At 41.8% G+C, this 27943-nt stretch overlaps 2 long non-coding RNA genes across 4 annotated transcripts in view; one reads left to right on the top strand and one right to left on the bottom strand.

Moving 5' to 3' along the window:
• Window positions 1-369: 369 nt before the first annotated feature.
• On the bottom strand, window positions 370-7678 carry LOC140625873 (uncharacterized). Its single transcript, XR_012025148.1, has 3 exons — window positions 7249-7678; window positions 6066-6222; window positions 370-4406 (listed from the first exon to the last, which is right to left on the bottom strand). It is a non-coding gene; the product is annotated as an uncharacterized lncRNA (long non-coding RNA).
• Window positions 7679-7765: 87 nt separating this feature from the next.
• LOC140625358 (uncharacterized) overlaps window positions 7766-27943 on the top strand; it is a 37084-nt gene continuing 16906 nt past the window's right edge. For 2 of the 3 annotated variants that reach the window (XR_012024707.1, XR_012024708.1), the window contains exon 1: window positions 7766-7932. This is a non-coding gene — a long non-coding RNA (uncharacterized lncRNA). The remainder of the gene's footprint in view (window positions 7933-27943) is intronic. The other variant, XR_012024706.1, reaches the window with a different exon arrangement.

Raw genomic sequence — 27943 nt, 5'->3', positions numbered from 1 at the left:
AGCAGCAAATTGCTAGCGGAAACTATTTTGGGATGATGGGATTATAGGTGGTTTAAAACTTGTTCTTTTTCATCTACATTTTTCATTTGTTTATAATGAATGTGTATTACTTGGACACAATAATAGTTCCATATACAGAATATTTTTGAGGATCCAATTATATCATTGAAATATACTAAAGAAAGAATGTTTCCAAAACTAGGAATTATGGAGACCTGGCCTCCTGACCAGAGCTAATATGATTATGTCATTAGGATTTTCTTCTTAAAGGTGTGACAGTTTGTAGTGAAAGCAGGTTTCCAACCTCTCAATCCCAAGGCCCAGGGAAGCCAAGAAGTTGTTAAAAATCCATATGCACATCCAGTAATCTCATGATAAATAACGGATTTATATTCCATTGTACTGCATACGTAAACAGACTTTGCCATGATTGACAACAAAGAACAAATTTCGTAAGTTTAATACCTTTATCTCAGTCTTGATCTTCTCTCATCTCTTTGCAACACTGCACATCAACTGTCCTCTCCTTAGAAATATTTTACCATTTGGTGCACTGGCTGGTCCTCCTGTCCCTCTCCACTGTCTCAAGGACTTCCTCCATTCTTTGTCTTTTTTCTTTTTATTTGATATAACAGAAAAATTACAACATACAAGGAACTTTCCCCTTCCTTGAACCACTTGAGAGTAAGTTGCCTACATGATGCCCAATCACAAATTTCTTACAAAAAAGGGACATTATCCTAAATAACAGTACAATGCTCGTGATCAGGAAATTAACATCGATACATTCATATCATCTAACCCCCAGACCTTATTGGACTTTCATTACTTGGCCTAATGATGAAAGGATACAGTCCAGAATTATTCATTACATTTGGTTATCACGTCTTTCCAGTGTCCTTCAGTCTGACACAGAGCAAAGATTTCCTTTACTTTAATGACCGGGACAACCGAAAAGACTGCAGACCGATCATACTGCAGAATGTCCCTCAGTTTGGGTTTATCTGTTGTTTCCTCATCATTAGATTTGGGCTATGCATCTTTGGCAACATTATTATAGATATGAGTGTTTTACTTGTTGCATCATTATTTATTTTAGTGCTGAAAAAATTTCCCAGATTGGGCCAGCTGCCAAGCTGGCTTCTACCACCATGGTTCTTTGATCACTTCCTTATTTTCTGGCACAAGATGTTCCAAGCTCCAATCTTGTATTTTCTCTGCTCCAACCCTCATTTCTCTGAGGCACCTTTGTTCTTTTTAATGGGGAGGGATATTCAGAAATTAATATCTAGGTGCTAGGTATGCTCATTTTTCTTGGGGTATCACTGCTTTCGGGCTGCTCAACGGACAGTGCTAGGAAATATATGTATAATTTTACACATACATTTCTATCTGTCAATTGATCGATCTCTCAATCTCTCTATGTAGAAAACTATGAGCGCACACCATACCTTCAATTCCAACGCAACATCACAAGATTTATTCTAATTTACCCCCTTTCTATTTCTGTGACTTCCTTCTCTCTTCTTGTTGGAAGGGTTGTTTAATCCCTCTGTAGATAATTTATTCCCTGCCGTTGCTGCTGCCCCCTTGTAGACTTCCACCTTCTCTCATCTTGGCCTCGAAAACCTATGCTAGCTGAATGTCCTCCCCCAGCTCCCTGCACATGGGTGATTTACTTTGGCTCCCCATCATGGCTTTGGAGCAAATTATTCAGGCAGGCAGGCAGGCAGGCTGGCTGGAGGCAATCTTGAAGCTCTAGATATAATTCTCAATCCTCTCTGTTCAGTAAATGGCAACTGCTCTTCTACCGATTCCTATTAAAAGCGCTGGAGTCACTGGAGTCCTTTAGTTCTCTGACATCTCACATCCAATCTATCAGCAGATCCTGTTTGTTCTCCTTCTGTTTATTTCTAGAATCTTATCATATGTCCCCTCCTCCATCATTACCATCCTGCTCCATGCCACCATGGTCTCTTGCCTTGAATGACTGCAGTTGTCTTCTAGTTGGTCTTCCTGCTTCTGCCCTCACACACCCCCAGTCTATTCTATACACAGCCACCAGAATAATCCTTTTAAAGTGTTAGTCATGTAGCATGCTTCCTCTGCTCAAAATTCTCCAAAGTCTTCCTATCTCATTCAGAACAAGAGCCAAAGTATTTGCAATGACTGGCAAGGCCCTACAAGATCTGGCTCCCACTCCCACTCCCACGTTCACCTGTTCTCCTCCTACTTCTGCCCTCATCTATTTAGTTTAGCCACACTGGTCTCCTGGAAATTCTTTGAAGAAACCAAACTGTCCTGCCTCAGGGCCTTTGCACTTATTATTCCCTCTGCCTGAAATAGATTTCCCATGGTAACCATGTGAATGTTGCCTCTCTTCATTCAAGACTTCACTCTAATATCGCCTTACAAGAGGGGCCTTTGCTTAGAACAAACTATCTAAACTAGCAAACTTCCTCTTACTTTTCCCTTCCTTTAGTTTCTTCATAGTACACATCACATATCTGACGTATTTGTGTACTTGTCTACCATCTCCCTTGTACTCTATAATGGAAACTCCACGAGAGCTGAGATCCTCTTTTATTTTTATTTTTGTTTTTCCTATGGCAAGAATGGTACTGAGTACATAGGAGGTACTCAATAAATAAAAGTAAGTAAATGAATGAATGAATGAATGTCTATGGGAATGATGACCAATTTGTCTTTAGGCCCAGCCTTGCTTCCTAGGATTTTTCTTAAAGTCCTGCTGCCAGTTAGACATGTTTTGCTGTGTGTCCATGGCACTGCAGACTAAAGCTTTATTAAAGCAGTTTCATTATCTCATGTACTTATTTGTTAATTTAGGACTGAAGCTTTGTTTTGCTCCCTGCTGTCTTCTCACTGCCTAGAACAGTGCCTGGCATGGAGCAGGCAATTAATATTTACTGAATAAATGAGTGAAATATTTCCCCCTCCAAATTAGTTCTCCCTGACTTGCTTGTTTCTCTTTATGACATTATTATTTTCCTTGTTGCTAAGGCTCAAAACTCTGTCAGCGTGGATTTTCCCCTCTCTCCTTTTTTCCATATTCAGTCAGTGGCCAAAAGCTGCATTTCTCCCACTTCCTTGGCACTGGCAATATTGTAATTCACCATACACCCCCAAACATCACAACAGTCTCCCAACTGGCCTCTCTCATCCCTGTTTCTCTCTCTTCATCTTTATCAGATTTTTCTGTTTTTCTCTTCCATAAAGTGCTCTGATCATGTCATTTCCTCTGGCTAAAGATTTCAATGGGTCTTTGTGCCAATTAGGGTTCTTAATTGCAAACAACAGAAATGGACTCTGGTTTACTTAAGTAGAAGAGGAATTTACTGGAATGATATCAGAAAACTCACAAAATTGACAGGAAGCCTCCAGAATCCGTGTCAGGAAGTAGGCAGGAATCAAGAGGAACTAAGCAGCCAGAACGTCTGTCAGGTCTTGCCTTAAGGGCAGTTTGATTAGGGGATTCCTGCCCCTGGGCTCTGGAGGTCCTCTCTTGCACAGCCACTACCCGGAGAACTGGCTGTTGCTGCCTCTAGAATGAATTATAAACAGTCCTCTGCTTCCTTGGGTCACTTACTGATCAGAGTCGCAAGTGGGATCATTGATTTGGCATACTTCTGATGTCACAGTTCTGTGACTTTCCTATCAGGGGTCAAGGGTGGGGATCCTGACCTCCCACTAACACCTTCACTAAGGAGGATCCTCCAAAAAAGGAAGGAGGCTTAGGTGCTAGGCAGCTAAAGACCCCAGAAGGTACCCATTTAGAAGTTCTGGAGCATGTCATTGAACCCCTCCATGGTATGTCACAGGCCATCACTTCCAGTTTTGCTCCTTTGCACCCTGGTTTCTGCTGAGACAGGAATACATGCAGTTCCTGAGTTGATCATTTCCGCCTTGGCCCTCTGTACTAGCTGATATCCAAAGATGGTCTCCATTGAACCAGGCATGCTTCCTGTACTCTCACCTATGAATTGTCCCCTCCCCTTGTATCTGGGCCATCCCTGTGATCCATTTTCACTCATAGCATACTGTGGAAGTGATGCTGCATGAATTCCAAAGGGAGGTCGCCTGTCGGAATGTTCATGGTGGGGAAAGTCAGCCACCACTCATGTATGAGGTTTGAATACCTGAGATCACCATCTACAAGGAAAACTTCAGCAAGCCAGATGGAAAGACTATCTAGAGAGAGAGGAATGTCTGGCCAGTCCCCATCTGGTCCAACCAGTTCAGATGAGGTGTCAGATTTCTGTTTTTAAAAAGCCACCTTGGACATCCAGCCCAGATGAGCCTTCAGATGACTGCTGCTTCCATCTGACTGCAACTGCATGGCAGGCTCCCAGTGAGAGCCACCCAGCTGAGTGGAGTCAACCACAGGACTGTGAAAGACAAAAATAAATAGTGATTTTAAGCCACTAAGTTGGGGGGGTTACACATTAATAGAGAAGCAAAACTGTCCCTTTGTGGTATGTGTTTTGTTCTCTCTGGAATGCTTTCCCACTGTCTTATTTTTTTTAGACTTTTATTTAAATTCCATCTAGTTAACATACAGTGTAATATTAGTTCCAGGTGTACAATACAGTGATTCAACACTTCCTTACAACACCTGGTGCTCATCATGACAAGCGTGCCCCTTAATCCCCAACACTTACTTCCTCTATTCCCCCACCCACCTCCCCTCTGATAACCAGCAGTTTGTTCTCTATAGTTAAGAGTCTGTTTCTTGGTTTGCCTCTCTCTCTCCTTTTTTTTCCCTTTGCTCATTTGTTTTGTTTCTTAAATTCCACATATAAGTGAAATCATATGGTATATGTCCTTCTCTGACTTATTTCACTCAGCATTATACTTTCCAGCTCCATCTATGTTGTTACATATGGCAAGATTTCATTATTTTTTTTGATTGAATAATATTCCACGTGCAATATCTTCTTTATCTATTTTTCAGTTGATGGACACTTGGGCTGTTTCCATTAATTGGCTGTTGTAAATAATGCTGCTGTAAACATCAGGGTGCATGTATCCCTTTGAATTAATATTTTTTGTATTCTTTGGGTAAATACCTAGTCCCCACTGTTCTATATTATCCATGTATCCATTCATATCTGCATTTGCCAGAATCCCTTTGATGAGTGTGGTGGAGCACAGAGGAAAGAGCCGGGCTTTGAGGTCAGTCTGTGGGATGGGAGGGGCTGAATCCTAGCTTAGTCTGTCTCTATCCCTGTGACCTTGGGCAGAATAATTAATTTTTCTGGACCTCAGCTTCTATATCTGGCGTATGGAAATTAAAAAAAAAACCTTTCTCCTGGAGTTAAGGACTAGATATGAATTATGTAAAATATCCACGTGTCTCATTTTAGTTTCATTGAGTGGTAGCAGATACCAAGCCTTCAGACCTACATCAAATGGCACTCCTGAGGTCTACTTGTCATCAGTTATGAACTATATGGTTTTGGACAAATCCCTTAAACTTCTCTGAGCCTTACCCTCCTCATATGTAACATGGGTTTGATAATAATATCTGTGTAATGGGGGCTTGACTGGACTAAGGACTGGGCTGTCTTGTGGTGTTAGGAGACACTGCCCCCTCGAGGCAGAACGCCCAGAACCCATAAACCACCTTCCTCAACCTGAATGGCATCAGGAATCCTTTGTAAGAGGACAAACACCATGCCCTCAGTTGGGATTAGGGAAGGAACAAACATGTCTAGTGGGCTGAGGGAATGTGACAGATGCTAGACTGCAGGGAGGAACAGCAGAGACTTCGAGAGCTTATCACCCTGAATGAGAAATGGAGGGGGAAGGGGCACACTGAACAAAGCAGAGGAAGGAGTGTTACTCGGAGTGGTGTGAAGCTGGGCATGACCATATTGTGGCTCCATATTGTATGGAGCCCCATCCTCTACTTTCCCAGGGCCTTCCTGATGGAGTAGGAAAGATCTGGGGTATAATGGCAAAGATGGGGGCACCAGGAACACACACATTTCTACCATGGGAACCCTTATGAAAGAGCTGAGAGGAAGCAGAAGATGCTTTCTTACCTCAGAAAGGGAGAGGTATGCCAGGAGTCCATGCGCACAGGGATCCTGGGCCAGTGAACAGGTAGAGAGGCTAGCCATGATGTCGAGATGGGTGGCAGCAGACAGGAGCCCGGATCACACAGGACTCAACCCCATCCGGCTTCTTCCTGGACTCCCACTGGAAGCGAGGAGACATGGAAATCTGAGAGGTGCAGATTAGCACATGCTATCTGATTCCAGGTGCATCCATGCAAAAACAAGCAAAACTAATGTCTGCTGGTAGAAGGCAAGATAACTGTTACTCTAGGGCAGATATATGCTTAGAAGGAAACATGGGGCACCTGGGCGGCTCAGCGGTTGGGTGTCTGCCTTTGGCTCAGGAGGTCCTGATCCCAGGGTCCTGGGATGGAGTCCCGCATCGGGCTCCCTGCAGGGAGCCTGCTTCTCCCTCTGCCTTTGTCTCTGCCTCTCTCTGTGTGTCTCTCATGAATAAATAAATAAAATCTTAACAAAATTAAAAAAGAAAACAAGAAGGAAACATGAGGGCATTCTGGGGGCTGGTAATGTTTTGCTTCTTCATCAGGGAGCTGGCTATACCATAAGAACTTAAGCGTACTTAAGATCTGTGCACTTTTCTGTATGCTACTTTAATAACAACTGAACATACACACAACTGTTTGGGAAAAGGAGGATGAACAGTTATTTCCCACTTCAAGCCCTTTGAGGTGTAGCCACAGGGGGGGGAAGGGGTAAGAGATTAGTGGGCTGGAGGCTGGGACCACCTGGTGTCTGGCCTGGCTTACTCCTTTCTCCCTCCATTCATTCACTCGTTCACTCATTCACTAATGGTTTATTAAGCATCTCCTACACGTTGAGCACTGCAGGACGCGTAAGGGGATAAAAAGATTATCAAGGACAATAGTTTCCATTTATTGAGTGCTTATTTGGGAGTAGGCACCGAATATACCTCCGATCCTCATGATCCCATGAGGTATTATTATCCCCATCTATCTCCTGAGTGTCAGAAAGGTTAAGCCAGTTGCTCCAGGTCCCACAGCACGGAAGGGGTGTCAATTTTCATACAAACAAGAAGTCGGTGTGACCCCAAAGGTGGAATCCTTCTCACTGAGCTGCACTGTCCTCTGGGGATCTGGGGTCGGAGGAACCTGTGGACAAACTGCTTCCCCAAGGATTCAAGCCTTACGGTCATGCGGGTCACATCCTTGCAGGTTCCCCATCGCTATAACGAGGGTAGAGAGCACGCCTTCCTCCCGGCGTTGGGGTGGGGGCTAAGCCAGACCGCGTGCGCAGTGCAGCCCAGGGTCCCGCAGTCGCTCACATTAGAGTCCTCGTCCCGCGCATGCGCGGACCCAGAGCAGGGTCAGGTGGAGGGCGGACCCCCTCGGCTCCTGATCCCAGCGGGGGGGAAGGCGGACCCCCTCCCCCCTCCGCTCCTGATCTCCGCTGGGGGCCTGATGGACCTAACTGCGCCTTAACTGCCGGGTCCGTGCTGCTGGGAAACGTGCCGGGCGAAGAGCCCTGGTCCCAGACACCAGCCAGGGAGAGTCACCTGCCGGGCACGGGCGGGCGCCGCTCTCCGGGGCTGTGGGGGGCGGGGATGAGGAGTCGCGATATCGCGAGACCCGGTGGGACCAAAGGGCGTCCCGGCCGGAAGTGAGGGGCGGGCCCGAGGGAGCGCGCTCCGTTTGAAACCGGCGGCGGGCGCGCGGCGGAGCGGGATGCTGGGCTGGAGGTCCCGGCCGTTCTGGGCCTCGAGTGGGGGCCGCAGAGCGGGCGCGGAGGGCGGGTGGGTCCGCAGGGACCTCCGCGTGGGGTTTGGCTGGCAGTGGCCGCAGCCTGGGCCTGGCCGCTGAGCTTCCCTGCAAACGTGAGTAACGTTCCCTGCCTCTGGCTCCGCCTTTTGGAGAGACTGTGACCACGGAGCTCATTTGTCCCCAACGCTAAAGCACCTCCATTCCCTGGGCCTTCACGCACCCAGGCCCCCTCTAAGGCCATGGAAAAAGTGTTTTTATAAAATTAGAAGCAGTGGGCTATTTTAATCCAAATCTGTTAAGACCACTAGTGGTCTCTTTTCAGTACGGCTTCCCTATCTGGGGTCGCTGAAGTAGCCATGAGCATTTTTAGGCATTTTGGAGTAAAGAATACTTTTTTTTTTTTTCTTTAAGATTTTATTTATTCATGAGAGACAGAGAGAGAGAGGCAGAGGGAGAGGCAGGCTCCCTGCAGGGAGCCCCATGCAGGACTCGATCCCGGGACCTCGGGGTCACGACCTGAGCCAAGGCAGATGTTCAACCACTGAGCCACCCAGGTGCCCCTGGAGTAGAGAATACTCCTAATTTGAATTAAGTGGGATCCATATATTCAGTTTGTGTATATAGTTATTGCTAGCCTTCCTGGTGTGGGAGCGGCTTCTAGAATACTCCTAACCCCGCACTGTGCTGAATTACAAGCATGGTGGCCTGAAGGTACCAGAGGTCCTTGGTTCCTAGCGTGTCCAGCACCAGAAGAATGAGGAGATGTAAATGATTAGTCACTGAACAAGAAAATGTGAAATTCCTTGAAATCCTTTAGCTCATAAAGAAAAGAAACTTGATAGAGATTTCCCCAAATTTGAGAACCGTTGTAAAATAATGAGTTGAGATGCTGAAAGTATTTTTTTTTTGAACTGGCAATAATAAATTTTGATCAACCCTGAGAGAGAAAGACTGAATTATTTTCCTGTTCTCTCCATAGAGAACATTACAAAATTGTTATCTTTGAGGAAACCGTTAAAGAATATGTAACCAAAAAAAAAAAAAATGTAGTGGGGGAAAAAATGGATAGTGATATGCCAGGCAATTAATTTGACAGATAGATATGTGATTTTTTAAAAATTTTATTTATTTATTTGAGAGACAGAGTGGTAGAGAGGGACAGATGGGGAGGGAGAGGGAAAGGGAGATGACCTCAGACAGACATTGTGCTTAAAGTGAGCCCTACACAGGCTTGACCCCACGACCTGAGATCATGACCTGAGCAGAAACCAAGAGTCTAAGGCTCAACAGACTGAGCCACCAGGTGCCCTGACAAATATGTAATTTTATTTTATTTATTTTATTTTTTAATATTTTATTTATTTATTCATGAGAGACACAGAGAAGCAGAGACACGGGCAGAGGGAGAAGCAGGCTTCCTGCAGGGAACCTGATGTGGGACTCTATCTCGATCCCCTGGACCAGGGATTGCGACCTGAGTCAAAGGCAGACGAGGAGTCACCCAGGCGTCCCCAAATATGTAATTTAAAAAAAAAGTGTTTTGATTTTTTTTTGTATTACCTTTTTAACAGTTACAGTTTGATGTAATTTCTCATTCTAAATATATATTCAGATGCGTACCTAATTTTGTTCTTAAAATTTTATATTCTTAAAGAGGTCCCACGAAATGATAGAAACTTCAGGCCCCACAAAATCTAGATATGCCCTTGCACAGTTCTCATCTCCTAACCACTCTGGTCAGGGCAGGGCATGTGTTTATTCTCTTAATATTTGAGATGAGCACGTGGAAGCCCAGAGAGATTATATTGCTTGCCCAAGGCTTTGCTCTGGTGACTGGCAGAGCGAGACCTAGAACCCAGCCTCTTTGGTTCTCAGTTCAGACATCTGGCACACTATGGACAAGTGCCCTATTCCAAAAGTTTCACCTTTAGTCTTTAGTGAACAGGCTGTGAGTGTGTCTACTTGGCTTGCCCTTGGGTTCTGGGTTGTACATAGTCTGGGTGAGAGGCCCAGTGAAGCTAAAAGGGGACAAGTTATGTCTCTGAAATGCCCCCAAGTCTCAGATGACAGCAGCTTTCTCTGTGGTCTTATATCCATCACTCCCAGCAACGAAGAGCCAGCATCTGGTGGGAGAGAACGAAGAACTGTGGCCATGGGTTCTCCTCTGGGTCAGGGTGAGAAGTGTGGAATCCTTGAACAGAAACAGAATCAGCTGGCGAACCGGCTGTGTGTGAATATTCATGTGAACATGTCTTTTGTTATTTCCCAAGCCAAGTGTATTTTTGGTCGGTTTCCTTGGAGACTTGTGAATATGGAGAGGTCTTACCAAGTGTAGTATAATTTTGCCAGCTCTACTTCCTTTCCAGTTCCCAAAATTAGTCACCCCGTCTCTACCTGGATTGATTTTGTCCAAGGTCACCAACAACTTCTGTGTTGCTAAATCCAACTTTTCAGTCTTTACCTTAAACGACTCTCCCTTGCTACTGGTAGGGTCTTTTAAAATGTAAATCTGCTCCACCTCCACTTAAAATCCTTCCGTGGCTCCCCATTGCTTTTAGGATTGAGGTCTAAATCTCTGACCTACACGGTCCAACTGTCCTCTTCAGTGTCATTGCAGTCACATACACACTGATCTTTTTCTCCAGAGGCCAGTGCTCTTTTCCGGATACAGGGCTTTTTATTTTTTATTTTATAAAGTAAGCTCTACCCCCAACATGGGACTTGAACTCATGACCCCAAGATCAAGAGTTGCATGCTCTACTGACTGAGCCAGCCGCAAGACTTTTGCACTTGTAACTATATTATACTATGTACTATAAATAATATGTGAGTATACATACTATACCTATTTACCAGACATTGTTTTGGTACTGGGAGTACAGTAGTGAACAAAACTGGCAAAAATTGCTGCCATTCTGGAACTCACCTTCTGGTGATTGTTTTTTACTGGAATGCTCTTCCCCTTCCTTTCTTTCATGGTGAGAAGTTTATTCTTATTTATTATTATTATTTTTTATTATTTTTTAATAACAGCTTTTTGTTCTAAGATTTTATTTATTTGAGAGAGACCATGCTCATGAGCACAAGTGGAGGGTGAGGGGCAGAGGGAGAGGGAGAAGCAGACTCCTTGCTGAGCAGGGAACCTGACTGGGGGGCTCAATCCCAGGACCCCGATATCGTGACCTGACCTGAAGGCAGGTGCTTAACCGCCTGAGCCACCCAGGTGCCCCTAGTAACAGCTTTTTTTTTTTTTTTTTTTTAATTTTTATTTTAGTTATGATAGTCACAGAGAGAGAAAGAGAGGCAGAGACAGAGGCAGAGGGAGAAGCAGGCTCCATGCACTGGGAGCCCGATGTGGGATTCGATCCCGGGTCTCCAGGATCGCGCCCTGGGCCAAAGGCAGGCGCCAAACCGCTGCGCCACCCAGGGATCCCTAGTAACAGCTTTATAAACAAAATTAACATACTATAAAACTCACCCATTCAAAGTACACAGTTAAACTTTGTGTATTCGTAGTTGAATAACCATCACAATTTCAGAACATTTTCATTACTCCAGAAAGAAACCTTGTATCCATTAAAAGTCGCTTCCCCCTACTTTCCACAATTCCCCAGTCCTGAGCACCCAGTGTACTTTCTGCCTCTGCAAATTTGCCAAGTCTGGACATTTCTTATAAGCGGAATCATACATTATGTGGTTGCTTATGACTGCATCTTTCACTTAACGTTTTCAAGGTTCATCTATGCTGTCATGCTGAGTCATGTGTCAGTACTCATTTAACTTTTTTATTGAGATATAATTGATATAATATCATGTAAGTTTAAGTACTTCATTTGTTTTATTGCCAAATAATATTCTGTGATGTGATAACACTACATTTTGTTTATCCATTCATCAATTGAAGGACATTTGGATTGTTTCCACCTTTTGGCTTTTATGAGTTATGTTGTTATGAATATTTGTATATAATTTTTTGTATGGACATATGTTTTCATTTCCTTGGATATGTACCTAGGAGTGGAATTGCTAGATCATATGGTAGCTTTATGTTTAACATGTTGAAAAACTGCCAGACTGTTTTTCAAAGTGGCTGTACCATTTTACATTCCCAAAAGCACTGTATGAGTGTCCAATTTCTCCTCATCCTTGGTGTTATGGGTCCAAAATTCGTATGTCGAAGTCCTAATCCCAGAGTCCCTCATAAAATGTGAACTTCTTTGGAAATAGGGTTATTGCATATGTAATTAGTAAAGATGAGGTCATATTGGAATAAATTGGACCCCTTGTCCAATATGACAGGAGTCTTTTATGAAAAGGAGAAATCTGGTTACACAGACTCGCACACAAGGAGAATGCCATGTGAAGATTGGAGTCAGGCTGCCACAGACCAAGCAACTACCAGAAACTATAGAGAGGCCTGGGACCTATCCTTCCCAGCCCCTTTAGAGGGAGCATGGCTGCCCTGCTGACCCCTTGATCTTGGACTTCTAGCTTCTGTTAAAAGCAAGACCCACAGTGGAGTCACTTATACTGAGCCCCATGTCAACCAAACAGGCTTAACTTAATTGCAGTTTCAGCTCTCGAAGAAATGGAATCTTAAACCAGTCAATCAGGACTCACCTCATCAGCACTAGATAAACCTCCGCCATCCCCCAAAGGAAAAGAACCTTGCTAGAACCAATCTGCTTTTTGCTGCTGTAACTTCCTTCTTCCCATTGCATTCTATGAAGGCCTTTCATTTTGTACAGCTCCTCAGAGGGTCCCTTCTATCTGCTAGATTGGATGCTGCAGATCCAATTGATTCAAATCAATTTTTGCTCAAATAAACTCAAAATTTTTAAGGTGCCTCAGTTTATCTTTTAACATCTAAAACTGTGAGTAGTCAATTTCTGTTGCTTAAGTCACTCAGTTCATGGTACTTTGTTATGGCTGCTTTAGCAAACTAATATAGTCACCAATACTTGTTATTTTCCAGTTTAAAGGTTATCATGACCATCCTTTCGGGTGTGAGGCAGTATCTCATCATAGTTTTGATAGGCATTTCCTTAGTGCAAATGATTTGGAGCATACTTGCTTAGTAGCCATTTGTATACCTTGGATAAATGTCTATTCAAATCCTTTGCTCACTTTTAAATTGAGTTATTTGTCTTTTTTTTTTTTTAAAGATTTTATTTATTTATTCATGAGAGACACAGAGAGGGAGAGGCAGAGACACAGGCAGAGGGAGAAGCAGGCTCCACTAAGCCCAACGCGGGACTTGATCCCGGGACTCCAGGATCACGCACATCCTGGGCCGAAGGCAGGCGCCAAACCGCTGAGCCACCTGGATTGCCCGAGTTATTTGTCTTTTTATTATTGAGTTCTTAAATATCTTCTAGGGGTGCCTAGGTGGCTCAGTTGGTTAAACCTCCAACTCTTGATTTTGGCTCAGGTCATGATCCCAGCGTTGTGGCATCAGAGCCTTGCGTCTGGCTCTGTACTCGGCATGGAGTCTGCTTGAGATTCTTTGCCTCTTCCTCTTCTCCTCCCCACACTCATGTGCACACTCACTCTCTTTCAAATAAGTGAATAAAATGTTTTTAAAAATTAATATATTCTAGATGGAACTCTCTTTTCAGATACATGTTTTGCAGACATTTTTTCCTGTGCTCAGGGAGTGTTTTCACTTTCTTTTTTTCTTTTTTTTTTTTTTTTTCACTATCTTGATGGTGTCCTTTGAAGCACAAGAATTTTTAATTTTGATGAAGTCCAGTTTACCTATTTTGTTCTTTGGTTGCTTGTGATGTTTTATCTAGTGCCTGCCTGTCTTGATCTTGCTCAAATGTTACTTCTCAGGAAGATTGCATTCCTTTGATATATGCTCTCACAAAACCATCTTGGTAATTACAAATTTGTTGGTGGATTTATTTGATTGACATCCCTATTTAGACAGTGAACCTCAGGATAGGATGGTCTAAGTCTGCTTTTCCTCTTCCCATTGTGTCCCCATTGCAGTGCCTGCTATGTAGCAGGTGCTCAGAATTGTTGAATGAATAAATGCAGACTTGACTCTCTGGGCCGGTCCCTGCATGAAACACTCTTCAGTGGTCTTGAGTACACCCACTCTCCTGCTTCCACATGTCTTGGCTGCTCCTCAGATTGCTCTGCTTTACTCATCCTTTCTTCTCACCCTCCACACTCTTTGCATCCAGTCTCAAGGCTTTGATTATGATCTTAAAACTAATGACTCTCAAGTCTCTTTCCTACCCAGATGGTTCTTCTAAGCTACATTCTGACTGAAAAGAATGTGTATGTTGATGTCGTTGGTTCTATAAATGTCAGTTAGGTTAAGGTGGTTGATAGTGTTGCTGGTTGATAGTGTTGCTTATACCTTCTATATCCTTATGAATCTCTGTACTTGTTTATCCATTATTGACAGGAATATTGAAATCTCTGAATAGAATCCTGGATTACTCCTTGCAGTGGTATTAGTTTTTGCATCATGTATCTTGGAGCTCTGCTTTCAGGTGCATAAACACTCAGGATTCTTAGGATCTTTTGATGAATTGACCCCTTTGTCATTATGTAATGACCTTCTTTATTCCTGGTTATATATTTTCTCTGAAATCTACTTTGTCTGGTATTAATATAGTCATGTTAGCTTTCTTTTAGTGATAGCATATGTCTTTTTCTTTCCTTTTACTTTTTTTATCAAAATCTGTGTCTTTATATTTGAAGTGTTTTTCTTTTTCTTTTTTTTTTAAAGGTTTTATTTATTTATTCATAAAAGACAGAGAGAGAGGCAGAGACATAGGCAGAGAGAAAAGCAGGCTCCATGCTGGGAGCCCGACACGGGACTCAATCCCGAGACTCCAGGATCATGCCCTGGGCCAAAGGCAGGTGTTAAACGCTGAGCCACACAGGGATCCCCCGAAGTGTTTTTCTTTTAGGAGACACATAGTTGGGTCTTTTTTTTTTTTTTTTTTGAAGTCCAAACTGAAGAACCTCCACACAGTTTTCCAGAGTGGCTGCACCAGTTCACATTCCCACCAACAGTGTAAGAGGGTTCCCTTTTCTCTGCATCCTCTCCAACATTTTTGGTTTCCTGCCTTGTTAATTTTCCCCATTCTCACTGGTGTGGGGTGGTATCTCATTGTGGTTTTGATTTGTATTTCCCTGATGGCAAGTGATGCAGAGCATTTTCTCATGTGTGTGTTAGCCATGTCTGTGTCTTCCTCTGTGAGATTTCTGTTCATGTCTTTTGCCCATTTCATGATTGGATTGTTTGTTTCTATGGTGTTGAGTTTATTTATTTATTTATTTATTTATTTATTTATTTATTTATTTATTTATGATAGTCACAGAGAGAGAGAGAGAGGCAGAGACACAGGCAGAGGGAGAAGCAGGCTCCATGCACCGGGAGCCCGACGTGGGACTCGATCCCGGGTCTCCAGGATCGCGCCCTGGGCCAAAGGCAGGTGCTAAACCGCTGCACCACCCAGGGATGCCCCTTTTTTTTATTTATTTATGATAGTCACACACAGAGAGAGAGGCAGAGACACAGGCAGAGGGAGAAAATAAGTTCTTTATAGATCTTGGAAACTAGCCCTTTATCTGATACGTCATTTGCAAATATCTTCTCCCATTCTGTAGGTTGTCTTTTAGTTTTGTTGACTGTATCCTTTGCTGTGCAAAAGCTTCTTATCTTGATGAAGTCCCAATAGTTCATTTTTGCTTTTGTTTCTTTTGCCTTCGTGGATGTATCTTGTAAGAAGTTACTGCGGCTGAGTGCAGAAAGGGTGTTGCCTGTGTTCTCCTCTAGGATTTTGATGGAATCTTGTCTCACATTTAGATCTTTCATCCATTTTGAGTTTATCTTTTACTCAGCCATTAGAAACGACAAATACTCACCATTTGCTTCAACGTGGATGGAGCTGGAGGGTATTATGCTGAGTGAAATTAGTCAATCGGAGAAGGACAAACATTATATGTTCTCATTCATTTGGGGAATATAAATAATAGTGAAAGGGAAAGAAGGGAAGGGAGAAGAAATGGGTAGGAAATATCAGAAAGGGAGACAGAACATAAAGACTCCTAACTCTGGGAAACGAACTAGGGGTGGTGGAAGGGGAGGAGAGCGGGGGGTGGGGGTGAATGGGTGACAGGCACTAAGGGGGGCACTTGATGGGATGAGCACTGGGTGTTATTCTGTATGTTGGCAAATTGAACACCAATAAAAAATAAATTTATTATTAAAAAAAAAAAAGTCCAAACTGAAAATCTCTGCCATTTAATGAATTCAGCCACATTTAATGTGATTTTTAAAATATGTAGGTTGGTTATTACCTTGCTGTTTGTTTTCTATTTGTCCTATCTGTTCTTTGCTCCCCTTTCCTCCTTTTCTGCCTTCTTTTGGATTGGGTACTTTTTATTATTCCACTCTTTGCTTCATTGGATTTTTAGCTATATAATTCTGTATTTGTTATTTTAGTGGCTGCTGTGGCATTATAACAGATCTTAAATTTATCACAGTCTATGTCTTCAAGTTCACTAATCTTTTCTTCTGCAATGTCACATTGTAGTTTCATCTGTACGTTGTGAATTTTACTTTATTGGGTACTGGGTTGTTTTCTATTCCTTTAGAATATTCCTGTGTTTAGGCTATGTTCTGGGATGCAGTTAAGTTACTTGGTAACAGTTTGAGTCTTGTTTTAAGCTGGACCATTAAGGAAATCTCTGTAAACTTTATAGGATTAAAATTTGACAAATAAGGGTCATCTGGGTGGCTCAGTCTGTTAAGCTTCTGCCTTCAGCTTAGGTTATGATCCGAGAGTCCTGGGATCGAACCCCACATCAGGCACTCTGTTCAGTGAGGCTTCTGCTTCTTCCTATCCCACTGCCCCTTCCCCTGCTTGTGCTCTCTCTCACTCTCTTTCCCTCACTCAAATAAATAAAATCTTAAAAATAAAATCTGACAAGCTGGAAATCAGTAATAATAAAACATAAGGCTTCCAGTTTCTGGGCTTAGAAGTCACTACTCCATGCTAACAACAAGTAAAAAGCTAAACAAACATCCTTTGGCTCAGATCATGATCCCAGGGTCCCAGGATCGAGTTCCACATTGGACTCCCCACAGGAAGTCTGCTTCTCCCTCTGCCTATGTCTCTGCTTCTCTCTGTGTCTCATGAATAAATAAACAAAATCCTTTTTTTTAAAAAAAAAAAAAGCTAAACAAACTGAAAAATCAACATTCTTTGTTTTGTAAGAGAAGTGAAGTCATAGGGCAAACTGCTGTCCCCCACATTGGAGAGACCAACAGGCAAATGGAGAGAATCAGAGCTGACACAGCAGGAACCCAATGAACTGAAAGCTCTATAGGAACCAGTGCTGGGGTATGGAAACATGAACTGTAATTTATGAATTCCTGGGAACTCAGTATGGAAAATTCTGAGTTAAAGACTCCAGGGGGAAAAAAAAGACTCCAGGGGAACCCAGTCATTTAGAGGCCCCCACACTTTTGTGAGTTTTACCTTCTGTAGTTCTACCTGGATCTCACAGTGAATAAATGGAAAAATTTCCACATGCTTCTGATGGGGAGGAGGAAAAGGAACCATTTTGAAATACACCAAAGCATTTGTCTTAGCAAGGTCTGCTTCCAGAGAAACTTTTTAAAACTGGAGTCTAACTTGCTGGGATTTATCAGAGCATAACTGACCTAGGGAAAGGAAATACCCAACTCCAGCATCCTCTGGCCATCCTCTTCTACCTAAGGGTGGTAGGAGGGCATGAGAAGTATATGTGAGGTTCTCAGTCCAGAGGCGCAGGCTCAGAGACCTAATCATAGAACTGGAGAATGTTTCCTCTCCCCCTACAACTTAACACATTACTAAAGATATTTATTTTAAAAATATTTTATTTATTTATTCATGATAAAAACGCAGAGACACAGGCAGAGGGAGAAGCAGGCTCCATGCAGGGAGCCTGATGTGGAACTAGATCCCGGACCTCCATGATCACACCCTGAGCTGATGGCAGATGCTCAACTGCTGAGCCACCCAGGCATCCCTAATCTCTAGTATTTCTTTTTGGTTCTTTCTATTAATTCCCATCTCTGTTTACATTGTCCCTCTGTTCTTTCATGCTGTCTGTTTTATCCATTAGCAGTCTTAGCATACTAATCATAATTGTTTTTAATTCCCAATCTGATAATTCAACATGCTATATAAGAGTCTGGTTCTGATGCTTGCTCTGTTTTCCAACTGTGTTTTCTTTTTAATATGTCTTATGATTTATTATTTTTATTTTTGCCAGGTATAATGTACCAGGCAAAAGGAGCTGTTTTAAATATCTTTAAATACTAGAGATTAAAAAAAAAAAAAAACACCATTGCAATAGAAATTAAGAATGACATGTTAGACTTAAATTTTTAAAAAAGAAATGAAGAATGCCTTTGATGGGCTTATAGGTGGACTGGACATGGCTGAGGAAAGAATCTCTGACCTTGAGAATATTTCAGTGGCAACCTCCAAAACTGAAAAGCAAACAGAAAAAGACTGAAAAGGCCAGGAGACTATCCAAAACTGTAGGACAACCACAAAAGGCGTAATATATTGCATAATGGGAGAACCAGAAGAAAGAGAAAGAGGAATAGGAGATATTTGAGAAACAATGACTGGGAATTTTCCCAAAATGAATGTCAGACACGAAGCCATAGATCCAGGAAGCTCAGATAACATCAAGCAGGATAAATATCAAAGAAAACTATACTTAAGCATGTTATATTCCAATTACAGAAAATCAAAGATAAAAAATTCCTGAAAGAAACCAGGGAGGACAAATAAGTTACCTATAGAGAAGCAATGATAAGAATTACATCCAACTTTTCCCATGCAAACATGGAAACCATGCAAGCAAGAAGAGACTAGGGTGAAACATTTAACATGTTAAGATAGAAAATCCCTACTACCTCCCATTCTGTACCCTGTGAAATTATCCTTCAGAAGTTCAGGGGGAAACAAAGACTTTTTCAAAGTTAAGGAATTTATTGCCAGGAGACCTTATTTTGTAAATGTTAAAAGTTCTTTAGAGAGAAGGAAAATGATAATAAGAAACTTGGATCTACATAAAGAAAGGAAGAGCATTGAAGAAAAAAATAAAAATTAGAGCAGAAAGCAATGAAATTGAAAATCAAATTAATAGAGAATATCAACAAACCAAGATTATCTTTTCTTTGAAAAGAGTAATAAAGTCAATAAGCTTCTAACCAGGCTAACTAAGGAAAAAAGAGGACACAAAAAGAGAGAGAGGACACAAGTTACTAATAGAAATGAAAAAGGAAACATCACTATAGATTCCATGGACATTAAAAGAATAATAAAGCAGAGTGCCTGGGTGGTTCAGTCGGTTAAACATCTGACTTTGGCTCAGGTCATGATCTCAGGGTTCTGGGATTAAGCCCCATGACAGGCTCCGTGCTAAACAGAGTCTGTTTGTCCCTCTTGGAATAATATGAACAACTCTGTGTCCACAAATGTGATAACCTGGATGAAATCAATTTCTTGAAAGACATGGTCTGGCAATACACAAGAGGAAACAGACAAAATAAATTTATGCCCAATGAAGAAATTGAATCCATAAATAATAACTTCCCAAAACAGAAAACATGAAATCCAAATGGCTTCACTGGTGAATTCTATAATATTTTAAATTATACCTATTTTCTACAATCTCTTTTGAAAGATAGCAGCAGCATTCCATGAGGCCAGCATTACCCTAATACCAAACCAGACAGACAAAAGAAACAGAGAATGACAGACCAATATCTCTCATTAACATGGTTGCAAAAATCTTCAATAAAATATTAGCAAATTGAATCCAACAATGTAGAAAGATAATTATACACCTTGACCAAGTGAGATTCATCTCAGTTATGCAAGGCTGGCTCAACATTCAAAAATCAGTTAGTGTTATCTATCACATCAACAAGCTAAAGAAGAAAAATCACATGTTCATATCAATAGATGCTGAAAGAGCATTTGATGAAATCCAATGTCCATTCATGGTAAAAAAACAAAATAAAAATCCCAACTCTTGGCAAACTAGAAATAGAGGGGCAACTTCTTCAATTCGATAAATACCTACAGAAAACCAAAAGCTAACATTATACTTAATGGTAAGAAACTCCGATCTTTCCTAGTAACATCAGCAACAAGGCAAGGATGTCCCCTTTCACCTTTGCTCTTCAACATTGTACTGAAAGTTCTAGCTAATGCAATAATAAAAGGAAATACAAGGAATGCAGATTGGGAAGGAAGAAATAAAACTCTTTGTCCATGGAGAGCATGATGGTTTATGTAGAAAATCAGAAAGAATCAGCAACAAAAATTCCTCCAACTAATAAGCAATTATAGGAAGGTTGTGTGAAGGCAGCCCTGGTGGCTCAGTGGTTTAGTGCCGCCTTCAGCTCGGGGCCTGATCCTGGAGTCCCAGGATCGAGTCCCACATTGGGCTCCCTGCATGGAGCCCGCTTCTCCCTCTGCCTGTGTCTCTGCCTCTCTCTCTCTCTCTCTCTGTATCTCTCATGAATAAATAAATCTTAAAAAAAAAAAAAAAAAGGTTGTGTGATACTAGGTAAATATACAAAACTCAATCACTTTCTTTTATACTAGCATTGAACAAGTGGAATTTGAAATTGAAAACACAATACCGTTTACATTAGCTCTCCCTGAAATGAAGCACTTAGGTATAAATCTAACAAAATGTGTACATGACTTATATAAAGAAAACTACAAAACTTTGATGAAGAAGAACTAAATCCTGTTTGTGGATAGGAAGATTCAATATTGTCAAGACGTCCTTTCTTCCCAACTTGATCTGTAGATTCAAAACTATCACAATCAAAGTCCCAGCAAGTGGGACACCTGGGTGGCTTAGTGATTGAGTGTCTGCCTTTGGCTCAGGGCGTGATCTCAGGATCCGGGATCAAGTCCCATGTCGGGCTCCTTGCAGGAAGCCTGCTTCTCCCTCTGCCTGTGTCTCCGCCTCTCTCTCTCTCTCTCTCTCTCTCTCTATGTCTCTCATGAATAAATAAATCTTAAAAAAAAAATCCCAGCAAGTTATTTTGTGGATGTTAACAAACTGATTCTAAAGTTTATATAGAGGTAAAAGCCAACACCAAATTGAAGGAGATTCTAAGTTTATGTAGAGGAATAGCCAATACAATCTTGAGGGGAGAACAGTTCTGACAAAGACTACCCAACTTTAAGACTTACTATTAAAAAAAAAAAGACTTACTATGAAGGTACAATAAACAGAGTGGTATGACACAACGGACAAATAGATCAATGGATTGGAATAGAGAGCCCAGATATAGACCTACATAGATATCGTTGACTAATTTTTTTTAAAGATTTTATTTATTTATTCATGAGACACATACACACACACACAGGCAAAGGGAGAAGCAGGCTCCACGCAGGGAGTCCGACGTGGGACTCGATCCCAGGTCTCCAGGATCACACCCCGGGCTGCAGGGGGCACTAAACCACTGAGCCACCGGGGCTGCCTTCACACAACCTTGACTAATTTTGACAAAAGATCAGAGGCAACACTACAATAGAGAAAAGATAGTCTTTCAACAAATGGTGCTGGATTAACTGGACAATCCATATGTAAAAAAATGAATCTATACACAGACCTTATATCCTTCATAAAAATTAACTCAAAGTGGCTCACAGATTTTTTTAATCCCTTTTTAAAAAAGATTTTATTTATTCATGAGAGACCCAGAGAGAGAGGCAGAGACATAGGGCAGAGGGAGGCCCCCTGTGGGGAGCCTGATGCAGGACTTGATCCTGGAACCGTGGGATGCTCAACTGCTGAACTACCCAGATGCCCCTTTTTAACCCTTTCTTGCCCTCTTTTGAATTAACCAATATTTTTATTAACTCTTTCTGTTATCCATCTGTTTTCAGTATTTTGTTACCCTAAGTATAGCATACATTCATGACTTAGTAAGGTCTCCTTTATTTTTATTTTTTAAGATTTTATTTCAGAGAGGAGAGAAAGTAAGCAGGGGGAGGGGGAGAAGGAGAAGTCGGCGGCTCCCTGCTGAGCAGAGACCCCCCACCCGCCCCCCGACACAGCACTCTGTCCCAGGGCCCCAGGATCATGACCTGAACCAAAGACATGTTTAACTGACTGAGCCAACCAAGTGCCTACATAGTTAATAAAGTCACCCTTAAATTAATTTTACCAGGGGATCCCTGGGTGGCTCTGCCTGTGTCTCTGCCTCTCTCTGTGTGTCTCTCATGAATAAATAAATAAAATCTTTTAAAAAATTAATTTTACCACTTTTACCCCTTTCTAGTCCTTACGACACTTTAATTATGTGTAGTAGCTACTTTGTTTTCATGTTATTTTTGTCATGTAATTTATTTTAATATATTTTAAACCTCAAAATAGATCACTTTTGTTCTGAACAGTCATTATTCAGTGAAATTTACCTCTAAATTTACTGTTCTACTGCTTTTCTATTCTTTCTGCATTTTCCTTCTTTCTGGAAACCTGGTGCTCCATGTCCTGGCTGCATTTGTTACTCTTTGATGTCATCAAACACCTATGATTTGTTTGTATCTAGCATATGTTTGTTTTCATTGGGAGTTATTCTGCTATTTCATCATAGGCTAGAGCAGAGTTTCTTTCCTGGATTTTTAATCCTTCCCCTACTCTGGTTCTTTCTGCTCAGCATAAAAAAATCATACATTCACCATTCCCTAAATACAACCAACCATTTCAGACCTCTATGCCTTTGTTTATGCCATTCCTTCTGCCTCTTTCCAGCATCCTCCTTGTTTTCATGACTTGGGGGACCCTTGAGTTTTAGCTCATGTTGACTCAGAAGTTTTCTGGGGTTCTACCTCTACTCCTGCATCTTGGGTGAACCTTGGGTGAATGAGTGAACATTTCATAAGAAAACAAGAGCAGCTAATCCTTGTGTAGGACGTAATTTGAGAACTACATGGTGACTTAGGACCTTTTTTTTAAAGATTTATTTATTTATTTATTTATTTATTTATTTATTTATTTATAGCACAGGCTGGGGGAGGGGGAGGGGTGGAGGATCTCAAACAGACTCCACGCTGAGCTCAGAGCCCCATGTGGGACTCAGTCTCACCACCCTGAGACCATGACCCGAGCCAAAATCAAGAGTCGGAGGTTTAACTGACTGAACCACCCAGGCACCTCTGGGTGACTTAGGACCTTAACTAAAATTTGTGACAGGGTTATGATTGTCATGCCTTCAACATCAGAAGGGCTTCAGTTCCTTGCCATTATAGAAACTCACCTTGTTTTTTTGATTCTCCTACTCCTGCTGGCATCCAACCTCTTCAAACTCTCCTCTGAATATTGTTCATTTGTTCCTTGTGGCTTCAAAACCTCTGTGACAAAAAAAAAACAAAAAAAAAACAAAAAAAAAACAAAACCCAACCTCTGTGACCTGCCATCTCTTTGTGTGTTCACTGTTTCTTAACCTGTCAAGTTCCAACTTTTGCATGTCAGTTACAGCTCCACAAGAGTGAATCTGATTGATTCAGTTCAGACATGGTTGATTTTCTTGGGCAAAGTTCTTGTGTTAGGCTACATCACAGTCATCCATTCATCCATTCGTTTATTTAACAGCTATGCACAGGCCCTAGCATATTGATATACTGTGCGTTCTACCCATTGGCCAGTTCAGAGGGAAAAATAATTTGTTTCAGCAAGGCTTTTCAGAGTAATTCAAAATTAAGAACCCTAGTATTGAGAGAATGGTATTTTGTATTACTTGTCAGCAAGAGTGTCTTTTGCTTGAGATAGGAGTACTGAAGGTGATGGCTAATTTGAGATAGGAGTACTGAGGGAAGAAGGAGCAGAGTTAATTTTAAAATGAAAACTAAAGAGTTAAAAAAAAAAAAAAAACAACAACTAAAGAGTTGATTTTTGTCCTGGTGTGATGAATGCTTGCTGCAAGAGGCTACAACAAGGTGAAGATTCTGTAGGAAATTCTGTCCCTGAAAACCATGGCATAGATAATTTTAGTGTGGAAGATATTCTGAGGAAAGAAGCTTAGAATGTTTGATTTTGAGCTTGAATTAATGCACAGTTCATAAATAAAATAAACTGATCCACTGAGTAATTGTTGGGATTATCCTCCTAGATGCTGAATAATGTTCACCAAAAATGGGAATTTGACATTGGCATGTTCTTTCCTATTAACAGACCCAGTTTCCTCCCCCTCTTCCTCCCTCCCTTCTTCCCTCCGTCCTTCTTTCTTTCTTCCTTCCTCTTTTACAATGGTTTTCTTTATTCTTTAAAAAAGATTTTATTTATTTATTCACGAGACACACACAGAGGAAGAGACACAGGCAGAGGGAGAAGCAGGCTCCATGCAGGAAGCCCAATGTGGGACTCGATCCTGGGACTCCAGGATCACACCCTGGTCCGAAGGCAGGCGCTAAACCCCTGAGCCACCCAGGGATCCCCCCAATGGTTTTATTTTTTTTAAATATGAATTGTATCATGCACACCTAAGCATATTACATGAATATGCTTAGTAACCCAATGAACATCCATGCATCCACTACTCAAGAAACGGAATATTCAGAGGATCTCCTGCTCCCTGAATGCCCTTCAGCAGTTCTATCCTCCTCCCTCCTCCACAGAGACAGCCTCTTCCTGTCTTCTATGTTAGTTATATATAATTATCCAGTATCTATAGTTATCTTTGTAATTTTAACACCTCTGTATTCCTCTGCCATATATTATTTAGTTTCATAAAACTGAGTTACATGCACAAAAATGGGTCAGTAAGGAGAGTGCCTACTTGCTAATTTTTTTCCATAGTTGCTACTTCAGATAAAGGTCCCCAAAAAGAAGTTTACAGGGCAAAGTCACAAGTGAATCTGAAAATTCAGATTCACCAAAATTGAGGCACCTAGCAGTGTCAGCCAAATACTGGCCAGTGGGTAGGGATATGGTCAGAGAGACTGGGCAACCATATTTTTCTGATTTGAAGTTCCCACAGCCTAGTTCCAGCTCTCAGGAATGGGTCAGAGGAAAACATTTTTATGGGAATGAAATAGGTATATCCAGGCAGGAGGGCATTGAGGGAAGAGCAGGAATTTAATCCACACATGGTCAAAACAAGCCTCCTGGTGATGCTCCCAATTCCAGAACCAGCCGAAGGTTTCCAGTCAACCAGAAGAGCTGTGGGAATGTGTCCCCCCAGAAAGAAGAGGTGAAAGCCTGCAAAAGTGGGGAGGAGGAGGAGAACAATAGTTGAGTGCTTACTCCAAGTCCTATGTGGAGCTAGGCAGTGTCCATGTTTATCTCATGTAATCTTCATCACAACCCAAGAGGTAGATCTTAATGTAATGCCTATCGTCCAAATGAAGAAACAGCCTCTGAGAGATTAAGTAACTGCTCCAAGGTCACACAGTTGGTGACTTGAAGCCTGTGCATTTAACGGAATGTTTCCCAGGGACTGAGACCACATTATCTGCTGGGAGAGAATCAAAGGGACCAGCACAGGGCGGGTGAACTGCTAGGGGAACACTTGGGCTAGTGAGAATAATAAAGTCATAGTCAGCACTTATTGACTGTGTAAGTGTACCTGACCCTGTTTTTTGTTTTTGTTTTTTTTTTTCATTTTTTTCCCTGACCCTGTTTATAGCCTTATATGCATTCACCTGATATGAAATAGAACACAAATACACAACAGGTACATGAGGGACCAAGCTTGAGGCATTGGGAAAGACTTAGAAATATCTTCTGGCTACATTAAACAGACACAAAAGTCTCAGCTGCACTGTAGATATTCCTTCTTTTTTCTTTTAAAGATTTTATTTATTCACGAGAGACACAGAATGAGGCGGAGACACAGGCACAGGGAGAAGCAGCCTTCCTCCAGGGAGTCTCACGCGGGACTCAATCCCAGGACCCTAGGATCATGACCTGAGCTGAAGGCAGACGCTCAACCACTGAGTCACCCAGATGCCCCTAGATGTTCTTTCTGGATCTAGATTCCCCCGGAGTTTGTTCTGTCATGGATCTGGACTGAGTGGCGCCAGCACATAGTGTCCCAAGTGTGGGGTCGCAAGGCATAGCCTCTTCTGACCAGGCCGGGTCTGGGGCGTCTCACCTGGGCCTGTCTCCTGAACGCACTAGGTCCTTTCCAATATTTGGGGGAAGACTTTGTATATATTTTTTCAATTGGATTTTCTTTACTAGTTTCTGGCTTTTATTCTCAAAATATTTTTGCTAAACTTATTACTATCAGAAAACGAAAAAGACAAATGCTGTTCTATTTGCCACCCAGTGCTATACCACTGTGTCCTCGTCGAATTTCATTTCAGCACCCCTTTACTGTGAACCACTCTGCCAGGCGCCATGCAGGGAAGCACTGGCTGAAAGATGGTGGTGAAGCTTCTATCCTTGCGGAGCATAGTGTGGGAGACAGACAGGTAAATGGATAATTCTATTATAGGTGATCCGTGCTATGCCTGAGGTGTGAATAAAATTCTGTAGGAGCAGAGAGGAGTGACTAATTCTGCCTGGAGGTGTCACATAATGTTTTAATGGAGGAGAGGTCTTCATCATGGCCAGGTGGAGCTAGGGAGAAAAGATCCAGAGAGGAGTCATTTGTGAATAGAACGGTTAAGTGACAGCTAAGTTCTGAAACATGGACTGTGTGGATATAACCTGGCCTGGACAGACAATGGTGGGGTGGGGGCGTCCAAAGGGATTCGTGATTTATTGGAAAGGAGGATTAAGGCTTCTGTTGCTACCACTTAAAACAACTGAGTTGATAAGCAACCCACCTACTGTTTCTGTATACAGAAACCGTTCAGACGTCTACCATAGTTTTTCTGCTCTAAGTTCTGGTGTCAGAAAGATTTAAAGCATTGCTGTACACATTAGGGGAGGGGATATAAATTGGTATAGCCAATATGGAAGGCAGATTGGCACCATATATCAAAATTACAAATTTATCTTCAGATGCATTCACTCACACATGAAATAACTTACGAACAAGTATGTATCACATTGCTGTAATAGCAAAAGACTGCAAACAAATGTCCATCAAGAGGGGATTGGTTACATAAATTATGATATCTTTAAGATGAGATACTGTTCATTCTAAACAAACTAATAAAGTAGTTATTTATGTACTGTTTGGGATGACAGTCAAATGAAAAAAGCAAGGAGCAGAACCATTCATATATAATGAGAATGGAAAGAATTCAAGGCCTCTGTGGAGTGTTCCAATGAGTAAAGAACCCTGGACTTCCCTGCCTCCAGACTTGTTGCAGATATATGATGAGAAACTCTTTACTGTTTAAGCCAGCTGAGAAGGAGTGTTCTGTGACTTGTAGCCAAAAGCATCCAGACATGTAATTCTGAGGACCTGGAATAATGCAGAAGAGGGAGTTAAATCTGTGACTTGCAGGTGTTTTAACTTCATTTTCACTTCAGTGGGAACTCCCAAGTGCTTCCTCCCTCTGGGTATTCTGGACATCAGAGCAGCCAGTCATTCACGTGATAAAACTGTGGGTCTTTCTGTGGAGGGATGCGTTCTGGCAGGATTCAAACTACCTGGTTTCTTTTTTAATACAGCCTTATCAAAGCAAAAGAAAAGTTAAAAGCCTGGTGGAATCTAATTGCAGTCAAGGAGCAAGAGGGCAATGCACTGAACACTAGAATCAAACCTTATATCATGGGGTTTGAACAACCATTCTCTGCCTACAGGAGGACCCAGATAATCCAGTCTTGCTGTAGTGACCATAGAGGTGATAAGTCTAGATCAAGACGTGTGGTCTGAGAACTTGTCCATACAGCTGAAATCACCCTGTCAGTATCATTCAGACAATTTTAAGGATCACTATAACTCGCTTGTCCATTTTTTCAAGAAAAATATTTTCCCATGTATTCTGCTAGGTGATAGGGATACAATGGTGAGCAAAATTGAAATGGCCTTGCCTTTATTGACTTATAGTCTAGAGGAGGGGGTGACAATTAGTTCAATAATTATCAAATAGGTGTATAATGACAACTGAGCTGAGTATTACACAGGAAGGGTTCGTGGTAGACATGAGTGGTTATCTA

Source organism: Canis lupus, chromosome 36 (assembly GCF_048164855.1).
Source record: "Canis lupus baileyi chromosome 36, mCanLup2.hap1, whole genome shotgun sequence".
NCBI classification, from domain to species: domain Eukaryota; kingdom Metazoa; phylum Chordata; class Mammalia; order Carnivora; family Canidae; genus Canis; species Canis lupus.
Note: the sequence above shows the minus strand (reverse complement) of the source record. Positions and strands in the feature narration are given on the sequence as shown.